Source organism: Peromyscus eremicus, chromosome 1 (assembly GCF_949786415.1).
Source record: "Peromyscus eremicus chromosome 1, PerEre_H2_v1, whole genome shotgun sequence".
NCBI classification, from domain to species: domain Eukaryota; kingdom Metazoa; phylum Chordata; class Mammalia; order Rodentia; family Cricetidae; genus Peromyscus; species Peromyscus eremicus.
The window spans coordinates 13335825-13352876 of NC_081416.1; positions in this window are offsets into that span (position 1 = coordinate 13335825).

A 17052-nucleotide genomic window follows, 5' to 3' on the forward strand; every position below is an offset into this window, starting at 1 on the left:
GAGCTCAGTGTGATGCATTATTTCACATAGCCCTCAAACACTACCACAATGAACCTACTATTATCATTTATATATTGAGATAAAAGGAAAGTAAGAGTTGGTGAAGTTGAATCACTTGCCAAAGTCACCAGCTGGAGGGTCCAGATAATACCAGTTTTAACCCCAAGCTCTTTACCAGCATACCATGCAGAAGGAGCAAACAGAAGACTTACTATCCAAAGTATGGTGATGCCAAAATAGTTGACACACTACGGCACTTTTTCTGATTATTCCAAAGTACCAACAGTCATTGGAAAGTGTATGTATGAATGAATGGATAGTCTCATCTATCTAAAATAAAGGCACCAGATACACAGCTACACAATCTGCATATATACTGAAAAATGTGATATGTACATGTGCATGTGAAAAAGAACATATGTCTGTATAAGAATGCACATAGACATTAAAACAAGAAAGAGAAGGAAAGGAAAAGCAAGGAAAGAAGGAAAGAAGGAAACCTATTGGACTAAAAGTCACAGATGGGAGTGGTAATCTAACTCTGTATCATTAGCAATGACTGAATAGTGTTTTATGTCATTGTTTTCTGTAGCAGAGATTTTGGAAAGTTTTAGTTATCAAGAAAGACCCATACCCCTCCTACCAGGCAAGGGCTCCAACAAGCCATTTGTGCAGTGATGGAAATACAAAGTTAAATAATGAAGACGTACTCCAGCTGTGGGGAAGAAAGCAGGGCAGCCTTTTAAAGTATTCACTTAGTATTGGCTGCAGAGAGGAAGGAGCAAAGAATATGTGCCTTCCATTCACACAGCAGATGTTCCCATGAACAATCACTTTCAAGAAAGCTCTGTTTGTCTAGAAGATAATTATTGTTGAGTTTAGAGTCTTAATAGCCATGGAAGCAAAGTCCTGCAGGAGGGAAAGCTGTCTATTGCTGTGACAAGGCATGACATTTAGTCTTGAGGGACCCCACTGTATTGGACATCTTATGAGCCACAATAACCCACCTGCTCCAGTCATCCCATCTCCCAGGGGTCCCTTACTGTGTGGCTCACAACACAGGGACTATGACACTCAGCTGTTCATATTAAGGAACCCTATTCTCTGCTCCTTCAGATATCCTATTTAAAATGACTTGGGGCTTATATGTCTTATACCAGTAGGCATTTTGAAATACCAGGACTTGGTTGTAATCTTTGTTTTGTGATCTGACCACAGAGGAATAGTGTCTTAGGTCAAGTTTCCTAGGAGCAGAAACCAAGACAAGAATGTGCAGCACTTGGTACGCTTATAAAGAGACCGATCTAAGTGTCAGAATGATGGCAGAGGAAGATGAAAAAGGAATTGAGTCAAGATATCATCTTAAGCCCTTTTTGACCTGTGCAACCCTCTAGAGCCTAAATCACTCCATGTTCTTGCCCCATGAGGGGTTGGACTGTTGCTTCTGAAGAGATGTAACTCTCACAGCAAATGCTGTGAGACATTAGCAGTCAGCACTCATAAACGCTGGTGTTGAGCATATAGCTGCAGACAGAAGCGCAGACATAGAGAAGGGAGAGGCAGGAAGTTGCCTTCCCACTCAGCTCTTTGTGATAGCTCTAAGCCAGTATATGAAATTCACTACAGACTATAGTATCTCATTTGATACATATAATGACTTGGTAAGATAGACCAGGTGGATGTGAACTCTCTTCAGAACTGGCTCCTTTTCTGTAGAGATGGGAAGGTTCCCAGAAAGACCGAATCACTAGATAGATACAGCCAGCTTATGTGAGAGGAGTAGGAACCAGAGCCTAGGGCATCATGACTTTGAGTTTTACATGTTTCCTGCGCTCTATCTCTCTCTGTCTTACCTAGTAAAGGTATACAGGTGATAGAAAGACTACAGGCAGGGCAGAAGACATACACCAGTGAGGCAGGGTGGAAGAAAGCAAGGTGGGTTCACTGAAATGGATTACTGGGGGAATCACATGTGTGATGGGTTAGGATGTGAATTTGTGACAGCTTTTGTGCTAGTGCAACAGTGGCACAAAGCTGGTGTGACTGTGTATCCAATATCTGATTGGGTTTAAGGTCCACTCCTCAAGACAGAACCACGTCCACTCCTGACATTGTTTAGGTGGTCAATAACCTGGCAGTAGATAAGCCAGGGATCTGGGAGAAAACCAAAATACTGTGGCTCTGTTAAAGGAACATAGCAATAAAATGACTCCTAACAGCATTCAGCCATATTCAGAGATCAATGCCTTGCTTAGCCATCATCAGAGAAGTTTCTTCCTGCAGGAGATGGGAACAAATATACAGACTCGGATCTAGACAATATGCAGAGTGAGAGACATTGGAACATTCAATCCTAAAATAAGATGTCTCTATCAATTCCTTCCTCTCAGGGCTAAGGGACCACTGCAGAAGAGGAGACAGAAAGGTTGTAAGAGCCAGAGGAGATGGAGGGCACTAAGGAAATGAATCAAGGTATTCTAAACACAGCACAACCAATGCACAAATGAATTAACAGAGACTGTGGCACAGGATCTGTACCATATGGGGTCCTAGTGCTGAGAGTGGAAGTGGACAAAGCCTACTTAGTTTTCTTCAACAGAGACTCACTGGGTGTACAAACCACTCATAAAGCCAGGCCCCATTCCTGACAGTAGGTGGCTAAAATGAATTTAATGGCATTTTTGTAGGTTCTTTATCTCATAATGATTTGTCAGGGCTTTTCACTGTTGTTTTTTTGCAAGTTCTTTGCATATATATTATGGTTTTTAATTTTGTTTTGTTGTTGTTGTTGCTGTTGTTGTTGTTGTTGTTGTTGGTGGTGGTGGTGGTGGTGGTGTGTGTGTGTGTGTGTGTGTGTGTGTGTGTAGGGGCTATCTGTGTGTGAGAATGTGTGTCTCTGCATCTGTGTTTCTTAGGCTTTTTCTTCAACTCTTTTTCTTCTGCTTATTTGTTTATTTTGTTCTAATCTGGTTTGTTGGTTTTATTTTATTAAACTTTACTTTACTATTGTCTTGTTTTCATAGATGTCTGTTTGTAACCTAATGAGAGAAAGAAAGAAAGGGTATAGATTTGGGTGGGTGGAGAATGGGAGTGGTCTGGGAGGAGCTGGTGGAAAGGAAACCATAATCAGAACTATTTTCAATTAAAAAAATAATAAAGAAATTAACAACTGAAAAAAAAAGTAAGACTGCCGGGTGGTGGTGGCGCACGCCTTTAATCCCAGCACTCAGGAGGCAGAGGCAGGCGGATCTCTGTGAGTTCGAAGCCAGCCTAGTTTACAGAGTGAGATCCAGGAAAGGCACAAAGCTACACAGAGAAACCCTGTCTCTGAAAAAAATTTAAAAAGTAAGATGTGACAGTTTTCCAGGCTAAGATAGTGTAGTCAGTATGGGTCTAGGGTACATCTAGGATGTAATGTGTGGGTCATTTAGGCAGGGCTAAACTTCTATAAGCAAAAGCAAGCTGTGTCTGTACTGGGACAAGACTCTCACCCCCTTCATTGTGTCTCCTCTTACTCATCTCTATGTTCTTTTCTATTACTGGCTCTACATCCTCCTTTAGTTTCCAAATCAATTTTGGGTTGTTTGAAAGCCCCTTTCCAACATAGATAATAAGTAAAGCCCTTTAATCTCAACATGTGTTTTCTATAAAACAACAGAACGATTTTAGAGGATTAAATTGATCTACAAGAAACCAAGTTATTAAAAGATACTCCAATTTTATTTCGGACATTACACCAACCATCAACAGGGTTCCCAGTGGTTCAAGAGAAAGACAAGAAAAACAAATGACCACTAATTTTTTTATAAGATGTAGACCACAAGCCCTAATGTAGGATGACTTGAGAAATCAGAATGATGCATTCGATCCAGTTTAGACATATGTGAAGCCTCATTTTCAAAATTGCATCCTATAAACTACAAGGAAAAATCCCATGATGATAATTTATAAAAACACAGAATATTGTATCTGAAGGAAAACTCTACCTTTTCTAATAGATGGCCATATCATTGATGTACAATGACCACTAGAAAACAAAACAACACTAATAAACAACAAGAAAAACATTGCCTTCTGTGTCTTAGAACCTGAGAAGTCAGACTACCCTTTGCTCCTTCATTTGGAAGTGGTGATAGGAATTAGATGAGAATTTTCCTATCATAAAGAAATAATAATAGACCAATAGGAGTTCTTGTTAGCTTTAATTGTCATCTTGACACAATCTAGAGTCACTTGAGGAGCCTCAACTAAGGAATTGTGTAGATCAGATTGGTATGTGGGCATGTCTGTGGGAGACTGCTTTCATTTAATTGATACAGGAGTGCTCAGACCACTGTGGGCAACAACAATCTCTGAGCAGTTGGCTCTACATTGCACAGAAAAGCTTTCTCTAACGTGAACCTAGGAGCAAGCCAACCCAAAACACTCTGTCATAGTTCTGCCTTCAGACTCCTGCCTTGAGCCTCTGTCCCAACTGCCCACAGTAATGGACTATGATCTGATGATTTAAATTCTGACTAAAGGTGCAGCAGCCATCCGGAACTGGTGAATGTAACTAATTCTTATCTGGTAAAAGAAGCTTTGCAGATACTGTAACCAAGAGCTTGAGATAGGTACATCCTGGGTTACTACATAGACCCTAAGCCAAATGAGGGGTGTCATGAAAAAGGAAAGAACTCACAGGGGAGGCAAATGAAGGATGTAAAGACAAGGCAGATACTGTGAGGGTGGAATGCTGAGAACTGCCAGAAGTAGCCAGTATGTAAGAGATGGAATGCCGAGAATTGTCAGAAGCAGACAGTATGCAAGAGAGAAAAACGGAATGAATTCTCCCTCAGTCCAGTAGGAAGCAATCTAATCAACACTTTGAGTTTGTACTTCCAGTGTCTTGGACCATGACACAATAAATTTATATCATTATTAAGCCGCTCAGGTTAGGTAATTTGTTATAGCTACCTTGAAAAATGGATATGCATGTTGCTCCTGGGGAAACACTCCTCAACAGCAATAGCATTGTAAAAGGATGAAGCGCTGTGCTCCCCCCACTGCCTGGGTATCTGAGCTGCTAAGCACAAGGCCAGCCACCAACATTCGAATCTGGAGTACATATTGGTAGCTCCCATTGTCCCTGGGGCCAGTGACCCCACACAGAAGTTTCTCCTCTGGGCCTATCAGTCAGTATCCATCTGTGTCAAAAGCATCCAGTAAAACCCATCTCAAGAGTGTCAAGAGTGGGCTCACATGACAAAATTGCTCTTCGTTCTCTGAAGATCTTTTTATTAAACAATACAGGATATACTTTCAGTCTTCCCCAATCAGAATGAAGAGACAAACTTGTTAGTATGTGTTCACAGAGAAAGAATTTAAAAAAAGAAGAAGAAAAGAAAGACACCAAATGTAAAATGCTATTGCTTCACATACCCAGGGACAAGCTGGAGCTTTAAAACTTCATGAATCTTAGCAGTTAGCCTACAAAATGCAATTCAATCTTTTTAACTTCATGATATATACTCATGTCAGTGGATTTAAGATAAGGAAAATACTTTAGTGAAAAATGAAACTTCTGGTGAATAACTTGGGGAATGTAGAGTAATATATAAATATTTCTTTCCCCTCTGTCAGAGATATTCTGAGCCCTGTTGAGTTTTAACCCCTGTCACTGCCATTTACTTATACAGAAAACAATTTGAGAGAAGAAAAGAAAAGAAACAGGGATACTGGAGGAGAGGGGGAAAAAGCAAGGGGCGGGGAAAGAGACCATTAAGAAAAGAAGGGGAAAAAAAAAAAAAGAAAAAAAGGGTGTGGGAATAGTTGCCTTTGTAATGATCAAAGGATCCTAAAAGACAAGGAACTTGATGCATTGTTGATAATAACAACGCTAATTGATTGATGGGGAAGGGAGAACTTGTTTATTCTCTGCATTTCTTATAGAGAGAGGGAGACATTCAGCTAGCAAGTTTGACTGCCTTGAGCTATTCAGCATTAACCTGTAACAGCCCTTCACCATGTCCTGTGCCAGCTTCACACTGCCCAGCCCTAATGTTGCTTCCACAAAAGTATTGGGACTGTGGCTCTTCTTTGAGGCTTGACAAAGAACAGGTATAAACGTTAGTGGGGTATGATTTGGTATAGGGACTGTCTTTTCTAAATTTACTTGTTTCCTGATGAAAGTAAGAAAGGCTCCACTGAGTTGTTGAGTTGACTCAAGTAAGGTCCCTGTAGCAGAGGGGCCAAAGGGGAAGCCTTGGGGAATGGAGCCTTCCTATATGTGAGTCCTAGTGAGAACAAGCTGTGTTCTACCATACAGATGCCTACGAAAACAGAAGGATGGTGGGATGCAGATAGTGTCTAGTTATACTGGGCCTACACTATTCTAGAGCTATTAGTTTTTACAAGAACAAGAGAAAAAGTTGGACTCTGAGGAGATTAGAAACCTAAGTTATATAGTTAATAAATACTGTAGTTAGAATCAATCCAGATCTACAGAGATTCAAAAGTTAAAATATTTTTGCAATAATATTTTTCTATCTTACGATGGATCTAAATGATGTGGGATGGCAAATGTTTGCATTAAGTCTGACAGGTCAAAGGAGCAGACTGCATTGGAAGGTAGTTGCATGACATGTCAGTAAACACTTGTTAAAAGGATAGCCTGAAAATGGAAAATTGTTCATGGATCAGATCTTTTTCTAAAGATAGTGAGGCTCCTTTGAGTCTTCCTGATGCAACAGGGTCCTGGGAAAGAGTTCCACATTTCTACCTGCAGCCACCACCTACTATCAGAGTCAGATAGGTGTTAAATGTTAGGGAAGGAACTCAATGGGAAGTTTCCTGTCTGTTTAGCATGTTTCTCAGCACTGGCTGTGCTTCCCTCAAGCTACTGTCTTCACCTCAGAGTTCATGCAGAATCTCTTGCCATATCTGATAACCACAACCACTTAAAACCTTAATTGGTGGTGTTCTGTTCCAACATTCGTTAACAATAGCAAATTACTTACGGATGAGATGCTGCCAACCGAAGTGCTAAACAAAAAGTTTCTCCACTTTTGTGAAAGGAATAAGATAAAAGAATGGCAGAGAGCAACGGAAGAGCCATTTCCTTTGCCAAGAATCTTACATAGTGATTTCCTGTATCTTTAATACTCATTGTGAAGGACCTAAGTAATTATAGTTTCTTTTTTCCATTTGTATGGTTCAATAAACTATTTTGTAGCACATTTTATGCTACCACCAGCCTTATTTTAAACCACAGTCCAATTTTGACCTATGGATATATCTTTTTTTCAAAAAAAAAAATCTGTGGTTCATAATTGTATTGCAGAATAATCTCATTTTGTGTTCTTTTTAAAGTTTATTTAAAGAGAATTCTAGGGTAATAACCAGAAACCCATTAGGCCCGAGAACCATTATATACACTTAATGTGACTTCAACTTTGTCTTTCTTCAATTATGAAACAATATATGCTCATTTTGAAAACTTGAGACAACATAACAAATACAAATACCATTACTGCAAAAGAGGTCAACTTTTTGAAAAGTCTAGACTATAATTTATAATTTTATTTCATATGTTATCTTTCCTACCATTTCTCAGTATTCCCCCAAAATGGTATCTCCACTCAACTTTCAGTTCTGACACATTCCCAATTTCTGTTAGGGATTCCCAATTCCATCATCTTGTCAGAGAGGTAAGGAGGGGAAGGGAATTATAGATGGGGAAGTGAGAAAATGTCAACATGTTATAATGTCTTGTGCAAAGGTAATTGTCTTTGAGAATTCTTCCTTAGCTTTTACTACTACCTGTCATCAAAGGAAAAGAATAGAGTTGTCTCTCTCCTTTCTGTTGCCTTTCTCTAAATTATCAAAGCATGTTGCTCCCTGGGAGAGTTGATGTGCAAGTGAAGGTTGGTTATTTATTAGAATACTTTTGAAAAATTTAAGTTCTATGAACCAGGAATGTGCTTTGCTGTATTTATATCTAAAATTCTTGCCCTAGCCCAATGACAGATATTTAATTCTTTTAGTCTCCATAAATGTTCAATAGTAATTTACAAAGTCTCTTGAGGGGCTTTTGTAGCAGACAACAGGCTTCCAATTTCCATTTTGCACTCATAACCTTATTCATTTATTTTCTTGGGTGATACTGAGAGGAAGAGGATAAATCTTTCTCTGTTCAGATCATCTGAAAGTATAGTCAATCTGACTGTCCTTTTATCTCTACTCCTAAAGCCAGTACCCAATCATTCCCCTCAGTGTTGCGTTTGAGGGCACAATGGTGTAACAAAGCATTGGTGTAGCATGAATCTTAAAGAGTCTTATTAATAAAACAAACCCAGGGCCAGGTATTAGGGTGAATGCTGGAAGATCAGAGAAGCAGAACAAGCCACAGCTACCTTTCCTCACCAATTTCTCAGCTAATCCTGTTTCCTCAGACTGGATGCCCTTCAGCTGAACTGTGCTGCTCAAAAGCCTAAAAGCTTAACCAGGCTCTAGTTTCCTAAACTACTTTACTGCTTCCTACCATCACTTCCTGGGATTAAAGTCTCTTGTTACCACGCCTAGCTGTTTCCATTGTGGCCTTGAACTCACAGAGATCCAGGTGGATCTCTGCCTCTGGGATGCTAGGATTAAAGGTGTGAATGCCACCAATTTCTGACCTCTGTATCTAACGGCTGTTCTGTTCTCTGACCCCAGATAAGTTTATTAGCGTGCACAATATTTTGGGGAACACAATATTACTACACATTGGCTGGCTCAAGCAAGAGGTATTTATTCTAGTAATTTTCTATAAGTTAAAATTCTAAGTTCAAAGCATCAGATGGCTGTATTCACCCATGTCTTTACATGGCTGTCACTTTGTACTTACATTCTAATATCCTCTTTTTTGAAAACTCTTATGACATTTTTATTAACTTATTTGTGTGTGTGCCAGTGTGTGTGTGTGTGTGTGTGTGTGTGTGTGTAGTGTGGTATGTCTGTAAGTACATGAGTCCCACGGCACACATGCAATGGTTAGAGCACAGCTTACAGGAGTTGGTTTTCTCCTCCTATTACGAGGGCCTTTGGAATTGAACTCAGGTTGTCAGGCTTGGTGGCATGTACCTTTACCCACTGAGCTGCCTCAGTAGCTTCCCCCTTCTTATAAATATACCATCAATATCATTATCAACTCATTTTAACTTAGTCACTACTTTAAAAACACAACCCTCAAACATAGTCTTACTCAGACATACCAGGGATTAAGAGCTTCAACATATGAACCTTAGGATACACATTCAGTTCCTAATATTGAAGGGCTGCTGTACAGACTTGGTACCTAAACATCAGCAGTTGAGGAACTTGTCTGAAAGTCCATATCATTAGCCACATAAAATTAGAAGAAATGATTGAAATCCCCCATCCTAGAGGCAGCTTCTGAGATGCTGTGAGGAAAATAGTTCTGGTCTTCTCAATTCCCTTCCCTTCATGTCTCTTTAACACATACCTGTTTCCAAGCTTCATTCTACAAACGTGATTTATTGCCATGACCCCCTAATATCTCTCTAATAACTTCTTTTGTGCTTGAATTAGTCAAGGTAGGTGTCTATTTTCCACAACCAAGAACAGGAACAGATATGATGTTTTAAACATCTTTTTAAAACTCTCTGGTGTTCTGCTCACTGACCTGTGTAGTCACTCATATCCTAGTAAGAGCCCTCAGAAGACATCAAATCAGAATGGAGATTTCCACAATTTGGGGGATCAGAGAATTAGATGATCATTCAATGACCATGATCTAAAAGTGTAGCCAGAAGTTTTTTGGTGTCAGCCTGGTCTGCAGCTGCTCAGACTCAAGTAAACACACAGAGGCTTATATTAATTAAAACTGCTCAGCCATTATTAGCTCAGGCCTTCCACTGACTAGCTCTTACACTTACACTAAGTCCATTTCTGTTAATCTATATGTTGCCACATTTTCTGTGGCTTTGCCTGTGTGCCATTACATACTTCTCCCTGGATGGTGGGCTGGCATCTCCTGACTCAGCCTTTCTCTTCCCAGAATTCTTCTCTCTGCTGGTCCCACCTGTACTTCCTGCCTGACTACTGGCCAATCAGTGTTTTCTTAAACCAGAGTACAAAAGCATTATTCCATAGCATAAAAGGGTAAAAATAATTCAAGGATACGTGAAAGGAACACAGGTACAATACCTGGCTGGACAAACACTTTCTATGAATTCTACATTAAGCTGGTTGTACATCATGTTTGCTTGCATACCCTGATTTCTAGTTATTTTTCTCAAAGAATCTATTGCTAGTTCTCCATTCATCCTCAACTGTGTCTCAGTTTAGATAATACATAGTACTTATTAAAAATGTCTTGATCATTAGTGGTGACCCCCAGGTCCACAGAAAGAGCTAACATGAGTAGTTAAATATATATATAGATATATATATAGATAGATAGATAGATAGATAGATAGATAGATAGATAGATATAGATATAGATATATAGATATATATATCCCCCTTTCTTCTGGGAGATGCTGGAGATTTTGAAAGGATGACATTTCCCTGTGGATAGTTCCTATATGGAAAGGAGATGAGAGTTTGGAACCCTTCCATGATTCTGTTATCACTGATGGGAATAATGGCTGCTTATTTAAGAAAGATACATTTCATTGCAAGGTGTGAAGCCCACCTGTTGTCAGAAACTCTGCCAACATCCAGGCTCCTCTGGGCTCAGTTCTATGTCTTCCTATCACCCTCCCTATGCTTTGCCTAGATGAGTCTCCCAACTTGATCAGTAGGCAACCAACATACCACTAATTAGGACGCACAAGGCATAGCGGAGGATGATTAGCTCATGATGAGCACACACTGCCTCCAGTTGTCTTGTTACCATTATAAATAGATTAGAAATCTGGGGAGCATCTGTAATTTTCCCTCACAGAGGAGAATCTGAAATTGACATGTTGAAATGAGAATGTGTCAAGTAGCACTTTCTAATTGACAAAGATTAACTTTATTTCTCAGTACCCCTCCTTTTAAAAGTTCCAGCTGCTGATAGAAGAAACCAGCAATCTTCTAATTGAACCATATGATTTTGGAAGGATAGGATGTGAAAATCATTTTGGCACTCTAAGGAACAGGTGCATTGTTGACAGAGACAATCATGTGCTTCCCAGGTGATTTTACCCAGAAACCAGAAGAGACAAACTGGGGACAAAAGAATCAATTCTGCTTTCTCTTTGTTGCTGCAGCTGCTTCCTTTCTCTTCTTGCCCACCACAGTTGAGCAGGATGTTCATGTCAGCTCCTGGTTTTGGCAGCAGTAATCATCTGCAAGTAAAGTATGGAACAAGACACCACATCTTAAGAATCTTCCAGGAGAAGTCCAAAAGAGGAGGAATCAGGTCTTCTTCATGGGAAAACATCTCTAGAGCCCAGTGGCCTTCACATGGGACACTTTGGACCAGAGATGTTTCAGCTCCAGAAGTCTCCTCTTGTGGGACCAGACCTCCAGCTTCTTGGGTAGCAAATCATTGAGGGTCCCAACTTATGTGGTTAATTTCTAATAGCTACAAACATTATCACTAACCAAAGAATAAGCAGTAATGACAGATGCATGCATGGCTATCATTATCCATCTCCATGTTCTTGATGACATTTTGAAAATAATTTTCATTTTTTATGCACAGCCAGGATCAACTCTTCCCAAGCTATGACTAAATGAAAGGCACTCTACAATCATGTGGTCTTAATTCTGGAAGCTAAAACTGGTGCATTTCCACAAATTATTATTTTATTGGATTGTTTCTCAAAGTTTGTGAAGAAGGAACATACAGCAGTGACTGTTAGAGGGGCTTGGAGAGATCCAAGGACTTGCTTGCACATAGTGTCACAAGAGCATTGCATGAGAAGTGAGTTACAAGAAGCAAGCTATTTACAAATGCCTGATCTCAGACATATGAAAAAGCAAAGTCAAGCTGCTTTTGTCCCATTGGTGTGGCTATCTCTGGGTGTACCCACAAGGTAAGAACTAGCATATTTCAGAATCTGGGAGCCTTTGAGATTCCTTCTGCCATGTGTTCCTGGCATCCTGGAGGAGAGGAGCCCATCTCCAGCCCCTTCTATATAGTATAAGAAGAGTAAGATCAGTTATATTAGGAAAGAAAAGAATAAAAGAAAGTGACTCTGGGGACCAATGTGGGAGAACAGATCTTAAAATTCTGTTCATCTTTTGAGAGAGCCCAGAATGTTTCTCTAGATAATTCCAATTGCCCCACCCTTGTCATATAGTCCAACTGAGAAGATGGTTAGAGAATTTTTAAACTGTTATGGATGAGGAGCCAGGGCAATAGGCACAGTTGTTCTGAATCAATTCATTATTTATGTGTTCTTATCCACATTATACCATTTAATCAAGTCCCAACTTTGTAAAACAAATGTCTTTATCCTCAATTTAAAAATAAGAATATTGGACCATATTTGTCAGTTTTTCCCTAAGGGATTCAGGTAATTGCAAGGTGACAGCTCTAATTCCAGGAACATGTATTGTCCATGGGAATTTGACCTCAACTGAGATTCTCCTCTGCATTCTTTGTATCCAATATTCCATTGCTCTTGTAAAATGAACATATATATCTACTCATGATACATGGATTGAAAATACAGGGAGTTTTTAAAGAGCACTCTACTTTTCTAAGAATTAAGTAAGGTGAGGTAAGTTAAGGGACATAAAGATAGAGCAGATCCTTGGGCAGTCATGGGTGGGCTGCCTTGGTCCCTTTCAGCAATGCTGTGAAAACAGACAAGAACACTTGGCAGGATCTGGTGTGTGTCAGAATGTGACATTCCTATTGTATGTATTATCTCTCTGGCCTTCTTCCTTATGAACAGGGCCAACCTCTTTAAAAGGTGAGTAGAAATCATATGAGGCTTGGGTCAGACAGTCTGTTGAGCAGCCTTATTTCAGTTTAATGATGGGGGGAAGCAAAAGCATCTGGCCACAGGCTGCCAAACAATTGGGTTGGCAAGGCAACAGAATGAGGGTTGCTAGCAGCAATTAAATGATGAACACACATAGGATGTTATGTTCTAATCCCTCTGAATATTGTAATATGGAAGCCATACTGGCATATAACCAGGCTGTCTGGTGATACTCAGTAGTCTGCAGTAGTGAAAATACAGTTTCACATTTTCAAGGAGGTATTGGGGGGGGGGGCTCTAACTTCGCATTACTGTAAGAGACATGGACTTAGGTCTGTTGTGATTGTATGTATAATAATATGAGAGTCACACTCCTCTTTCATTCTCAGTTTATCCCTTAAAGTGCTAGGAGTTCTTCTAACATGCCCATACCTACAATCTTACAACACTTGGGAAATTGGAAATGTGCTTTTCACATTCCTGTGAATCTACACATTAGTTACCAGTGCATGAAATGGGGTGTGTGTGTGTGTGTGTGTGTGTGTGTGTGTGTGTAATTTATAGTTTATAATAAGCTGCTGAGGGTCAGTGATCTAACCTGTGCCTCAAAGCTCTTTGTAAGGAATAATTCAGATACACTAATTTATAATAGTGTTACCCATGGTAACACAATTAGGTGACTCTCAATATTTCTGCTTTTGCTGAAGAGGAAAGGAGCAAATCTGGAAGCTGTTCTTACATCTGTAGTTTAAGGAGCTTGTATCAGAAGCAAGAAGGTGTGACTCCTACCCATCCCTTGTCTCTGAGTTATTTTGGTGGCAGAGAAAGCTGTGATTCACAAATTTCAACAAGAATCTTGAGAGTCTGCTGATGGAGTTGACAGCTGGGCTCCAGCACCTCAGTGCTTCTGTGGGCTTAACTGCCAGGTCTAGAACAGTCTCAGAGAATGCAATTCTAATACAAAGAGATTCTTCACCATTGAGAGCCCTGCACAGAAACAGATAAAGCTAACCATAATTCTCTGCTCTTTCCCTTTCCTTCAGTCTACTACTAGGAAATCTGACAGACTCATGCTGGTGGTGATGACAGAGTCTCTATTCTTAGCCAGGGCTTGCACCAAATGACTGGACTGATTCAAACTGTTCCACTGTTTGTATTTCACTTTGGTTCATTGTTAATCTGGTGGACCAACCTCATTAACCCATATATAAAATAAACAGAAGAACTCAGTCCAGTGGGAAGCAGCACTTTTTCAATGATGGGGATTTCAGATAATTTATATTGTTGGAGAAGTTCTAAATTTAAAATCTATTAAAGAAATATAACCACTTTGAGTTAAAAAATGATAGACTGAAAAGCTCACTGCTTCTTGTGGAGATTCCTAAGGAACACTCTTGATATTTGAGGAAGGAAACTACATAAACTCACAACTTGTCGGGCTAAGCATGTAGTTTGGTGAGAAAACACTGGTGTAGGCATGTCAGGCTCTAGGTTCAATTCCCCAGACTGCAAAAAGAGATGCAAAGATGAGTATGACTCAAGAATAATGATATTAAGAATTATACAACTTTCTAAATAAATTCAAATAAAAAGAAAACCACATTTGCCTAATCCCTTATATTCAAATGCAATTCCAGAATGGTTGATTAGTTTTCAAAACATGAAATAAATTATTGGTCAAATCTTTCTGGTTTCTTAGGTACTTAGAAATCTATCAGATATTTTATTCAATAAACATCTCACTTACATTCCTTGATGCATGCCATAGTTCACATTCCCTTAATAACCTAGTGTGAAGAAGAGAGTCATCTACCCATCCAAGGACCAAAGAAGAAAATGTGAAATTGGTGTTACAAACCAAACAGCTAACAGGAGGAAGGAGTAGATCGAAGGGTGGACCTATTTCTCCCTAATTGTAACTGTAGTGGTTTGAATAATGAACTCCATAGGCTCATATATTTGAATGCTTGGTCTGCAGTTGGTGGAACTATTTGGGAAGGATAAAGAGGTGGGGCCTGGTTGGAGAAAATGTGTCACTGGTGTAGGTTTTAAGGTTTCATAAGTCAACTCCATTCCCAGTTAGCTTTCTCTTCTCCATGTCTATGCACCAGAATATAATCTCTCTCTGTCTGCCTCATGCTTGGAGATCAGAAGTCAGCTCTTAGTTACTGCTATAGTACCATGCCTACCTGCCTGCCTGACTGCCTAGTGCCATGCTCCCTTGCCTTGAGGGTCATGGTCTCTAACCCTCAGAAACTGTGAGCTTCCAAATTAAATTATTTTTTTATAAGTTGCCTTGGTCATGTTGTCTCTTCACAGCAACAGAAAAATAACTAAATAACATCTTCAAGACCTAAGTGGCTGTTCCAGATCAACTACTCATTGGAAATTGACATGGGATTCAAAGTCTTTGCAGTTACCAAGTTGTGTGCTCAAAGACCTGGCCATTCACACTTGAATAACAAACATGGATATTGATTTAAGCAGACTATTTAAGATGAGTTCTACTAGGGATATAGAAACTAAACCTGTCTAGCTAATTACTATTGTTCTAAGTTGTTATTCCCTCTCTGTACTGGCAATATTTATCTACACCTTACTCTGTGTAATCTAGTAGTGACTACCAAGACAGGAGGAAGAGTCTATTTCCTTAGGCCTTGATGTTGGATGTGGCAATGTGAGCAAAGGTAAATAGATTGACAAAAAGGGCAAACAGGCACACCATGTTTCAAGTGTCTCCTGTGGACTTCTGCAATTCTCTTGCAGAGCAGACTTAAAGTGCCCAAAACCCTCATCCAGAGAAGTCTAACAGAGCCAGTAGGCCCTTTGAGATCACCAAACCACAATCTACTCAAAGACACATAAACCAATGATACATATTTGTCACAATAAACCTTTCCATATCTGTGCGGGAGGTGGCCACATAACAGTATTGCGGCAATGTCTGATAGATCTAGTAGGTAAAAAAGAAAATCACTAAAAGAGAGAGTTCTTAGCCAAGTATGTAGCTTTGATGTACAAAAATACATTTATTTTCAACAATTTCAAAACCACTGTCTTTTTTTACAGTAGAAATATTCAAATGGAACAATAAAACCAAAAACAGTATATGTACATATACTGTATATATATATAGATATGACTCATGCACTGTATTCCAGTGTTTAGTACACATATTGCAATTGTATGCCCCATTTAACCCTTGAAATGAAAAGGATCTTTAGAAACATTTCTAACTCTGACATATGCTGTATCCAGCTAGATTTCTTTATCACATTCTCCCTGTGTCTCACAAAGAGGAACATGAACAGCATCCTGTGAAGGTTAATAGGTACAAAATGTGGCCTTTCCTTCCATATATATATATACAGTATATCATTCTTTAAAATGAGTGTGCTCAGACAGAGCCTGGAAACAAAAACAATGCTTACAGCATGGTGTGAAGTGGTCCTACTGAAAAGAATTGGCATGTTAAACATGTGGAGGGGCTGAGGTGCTAGGAAAGTGAAAAAGGGCTTTGAAAGCCATTCACTCCAGAGGCGAGAACTACCTTAAGGGAACTGGAGGCAGACTCCGACTTTAAGGAAGTTGTGTAACATCTGACAAGCAAATAGCACAGCTTTGCTAAAATCATTTCTGACTAATATCATTAAAGGCTAGGCCTCTAATTGGCCTGCAGGGTTTGTTTGCACAGACTTGGGATTCCACAAACGGCACCTCCAGTCTCCCCTCTGACTCTTCTCAGCCAGTTGATGCTCACTGGACCTAACATTGTGCCCAAGGCCTGTTTTGAGCTCTGAACTGCTTGGAACTCACCATGAGCAATGCATATATTCATGGAATCCAATTAGAAAACAGAAACGCCAGGACTCTTAGATACGTTTTGGCCTCTTTAAAGAGTACTGCTCTCTCAAGCTGATAAATAGCATCATTTTTGTTCTCTTTTTGACAAAAAATCTTATCTCCCCAACTGGCTTTCAGTTTGAAGACTACTAGGCCTTGTGACTTCTTCCATGTTATCTTAGGAAGAAAAACAACCCCCATGTTCTCAGATGCCAATGAAGTCTTTCCTTTGTCAATTGCCCCAAAGAAGCCCACCCCGCCCCCTTTATATACATAAGCAGAAACCAGCTATGGTGTGGAC